The following is a 3,624-nucleotide window of genomic DNA, read 5'->3' as shown; positions in this document are numbered from 1 at the left end:
AATCTAACCATATTTAAAATTAAATTATCCTAAAAAATTAATTATATTTTTAATATTTCTAATATAATCAACTCTTCTCAATTAGCTTGATTTTTGCTTAGAATCAAAATTATTTTTTTATTATAAAATGTTAATTTTAATTAACTGATAGAAGTGACATGCTTTTTATGAAATAAGGTTTAAGAGAAGACAGAAAAGACAACAATTTTAATTACTTTTCATTTCTATTGAAAAAGTGACTATGTGTCACATTTTTCTTGGTCGTTAAAATATGGTCAGGATTCAACTTTAATTACTCATTGCCCAAGCATGTCCGATGTGGTCAAAGTTGATAGGAGGCCAGCGAGCATTTCCCCTCCCCCATTTAAATGCCCTAACCCCAGCCTTAGCTGCAGTTATAAATTGTTGCCTCGGCACCTCTTTTTCAGGTGAAAGCTTCGCATATTTTGTTGGTGCTTGTGTCTTTGAAATTTGACTCGCTGGATACAGATCTGTGTAAGTCTTTTATGTTTTCGTTTAAGCACTTAATGCGGTAACTCCCATTTCTCTATAATTCATGTAGAGGCCATTCACTTCCCATTAAGCATTGAGTTTCTTTCAGAGATTGTTTCAAGTATCGTAAAAATGTTTGCATTGTGATGTGTGTGGGATATGTTGGCTATACTGAAGGAGGATGAGAGGCAGATGAAATGGAAAAAGAGTAGATAAACTGGGTGCTGTTTCAGTTGAAGTAAAAGGAGTTTTTTTTTTACTAATGACGTCTTAGTTTTATATTGATTGGTCTCGCTCTTGGTTAAACCTTCGGAATTTAGAGTCTTTTCTGAAACAGTTTGCTGCATGCTATGTGTATGACAGAAAATTGAAGGTTTAGTTTGTGGCTCAAGTAATAGTGGACCATTTGGGGCTGACTGTATTTTCCTTTGTTTGTGATTCAAGTAATACTGGGCCATAGGGGCTTACTGTGTTTTCTTTGGGTAGTAAATTAATGAATTACTGTGGTAGATGGCCCTGTTGAGTGACTACAATACTGTAGGTTATAAAATGCTAAGTATCATACTGTTATAGATTTGCTATGTGGGTTTTGGGTTTAAAAAAACTTGAGTTTGCCTTAGTTGTTGTTACTTTAGGAGATGTGGTATTTTTTTGTGACAAAAAAAAAAAAAAAAATTATTGAGGAGAATAGAGTTTGTGAAGTGAGGCAAAAGATTAGCAGAAACTGTCAGAAAGTGCACCTACCTTAACAGCTTACTAGAGAATGAAGTAAAAACTCCATTCATTATGTTGTATAGGATTCACTGTGTCAGAGCTTGACTTGGCAAGACTTTTCGTGTGAAGCTTAAATCAGTGATACATCAAATATGCTTTTGCATATGCATGTGTGTTCTTCGTATAAACATTGATCATGAGGGATCATATGGTGCACACGAGCAGACACATTTCCAGAACTACATATGACTTATAGGTACTGACACCCTATTTCAGTTTTTAACATCAGACTTTTTGGCCCTCTGATCTGTTGTTATTTGGCTTGATGAGTCAATGGAATAGATACAAATTTATATTGATGAAAACCTAAAACTTTTGCAAGACATGACTGACTGGCTCAACGACATCCTTCTGGGAGGAAGGCCATCTATGTGGAGATCGTTCTAGAAGAGTCACCGCCTTTTTCTTTTTAATGATTGGAAGAGTAAATGTTGATCAAATACATGCATTGAATAAAACAACTGCTCTTCACCCATGGTAAATAGCTTCAATGTAACTCCAAACGTACGTGCTGGAGTTATGAAGCAAAATTGTGATTTCGAAGTGGCTTGAGGAGAACTCACACATAGACCAATGTCTGTGTTTATGCGGTGGGCATAAGATCTCACATGGGGAGAATAAAATTGTAGCAGTGGTAGTAGAGAATTTCTCAATGTCACCCAAAAAAAGGCGATTTGAAAAGAGACAGTGAACAAAAGACAACTTGGTCTTTTCATCTAGTTAAAATTCAAGCTTGCCACCATTCAACCAAAAAAAAAAATCAAGCTTGCTGTGGGGCCGCCCTCTTAAAGTGCCAAAGCATGAGGCAGGGTTGATAATGTTTTATTTTATTCTGTGAAATGTCTCATAAGTCTATTGTTCTCACAAGGTGGGACAGCACTTTCAAGTTCACTGCTTCAGTGCTGAGCTAACTATACTCCATTGTCTGGTAGGACCACAGAACAGGACTTGGTCAATGGCCTGGTTGGCTTATATCTCACATGATGAATTTCCAGTATTGTGAGAATGATCGATTCACAAGTTTCAAATGCAGCCAAGGAGGCAAAATTTTCCATCTGATGAGGGTATGAGAGCGTCTACTCATATTATGCCTTGTGAAGTTACATTTTTGAAGTTAAAGGAAGCCATTGATCAAAACAAACTTGACAATATTTTTACTGTGGATGTGATTATCCTGTCCTGTAATACTTCTTCAAACTGTAAGATTGCTTCAAGACAATTAGAAGGCACAGGAAAAACTAGAGATCGATGATTCTTGCTTGTAATGCAGATGAGTGTGAGAAACGGGAGCCCTTTACTGTTGCCCTTCTTTGAACTTTAAGGTACCCACGAGAGAATACAATGGAGGAGAAATGACAGAAAGGGGCAATATCTGCTTGCTATTTCAGGATTCAGCAAGTAAGTTTATTATATTAGAGAATTATCTGATGACAAATTTGACAAAAGCCTTTGGAAGGATAATTAAATTCTGAAATTCTTGAACAAATTTGCCTTTTGTTCTCTCATGCAGGAGTCATTAACGAAAGAAGAGGCTTATCATGTAGTATTGGAACAATATGAAGGTTCAGTTCTTCTCTGTCCTCAGCTAGATGCAAGAATTATTCTTGCCTTTTAGTGTCATTATCTAGACTTGGAGCTGGAGAGAAATATATAAGGTTAAACCAACTCCAAGCAATGAGATCAGTGGTGCTAGGCGGGAATTCAATTCCATCCAACTCAATTATGAACTAGGAAGTATTACAATTACACATCCAATGTTTGATCCAGTGTAAATGGTCAACCACAGCTGTGGAGGATCCATCAGAATCTGTCATCGAGGAGTCTTTGGTAAGACGGGAAGGTGTTCTAATTGTACAGAACCCAGTGAGCCTTTGAAGGCTTATCCAGCATGCACATGCAGAGATGGGTCAAGACTCAAGAGATAGCATTTGAAGGAGATATTTTGGCTTTGGGTGATGAAACTTGTGTGAAGGGAGGAACTGCATGTTAACTTATACCCCAGATGTGATACTTAATACCCCAGATTTGGTTTTATAGGATAAACAATATACTAAGTTTACATGATAATGGTCTAATTGATAATGACTTTCACCCAAATTAGGAAACTGTTTTTATTTTTGTGTTACAGGTCCCATTTTGGCTCTAGGTAACCCTTTTCATATGGGATGGTCTTGACTTTGAATCAAGCAGTTAGTTCCACCTTTTTAAAAGCTTTCACTCTGATCATAATAGCCCTTTTGATAGGTTTACACTTTCTAGGATTCTTGGTTGTCCTTTTCATAGGTACCACTAGTAATAGAAGTCTTGTTAATCTCATATTTCTCTTATAATTTGCAACATCAAAACGATTCTTCTAAC

The 3,624-nt window shown here is 36.5% G+C and overlaps 1 long non-coding RNA gene across 4 annotated transcripts; it reads left to right on the top strand.

Moving 5' to 3' along the window:
* Positions 1 to 358: 358 nt before the first annotated feature.
* LOC137946194 (uncharacterized) lies at positions 359 to 3,624 on the top strand. Of its 4 annotated transcripts, none has more exons than XR_011111048.1 (4): positions 359 to 495; positions 2,207 to 2,330; positions 2,537 to 2,664; positions 2,777 to 3,624. It is a non-coding gene; the product is annotated as an uncharacterized lncRNA (long non-coding RNA). The 4 variants fall into 4 exon arrangements; XR_011111050.1 differs by having other exon boundaries at positions 2,207 to 2,447; XR_011111049.1 differs by having other exon boundaries at positions 2,199 to 2,330.

The sequence above is a fragment of the Aristolochia californica genome, unplaced genomic scaffold (genome assembly GCF_029961685.1).
Source record: "Aristolochia californica isolate CCGP_79_NKW_82.1479 unplaced genomic scaffold, dmAriCali1.0.hap1 SCAF_12, whole genome shotgun sequence".
Taxonomy (NCBI): domain Eukaryota; kingdom Viridiplantae; phylum Streptophyta; class Magnoliopsida; order Piperales; family Aristolochiaceae; genus Aristolochia; species Aristolochia californica.
Note: the sequence above shows the minus strand (reverse complement) of the source record. Positions and strands in the feature narration are given on the sequence as shown.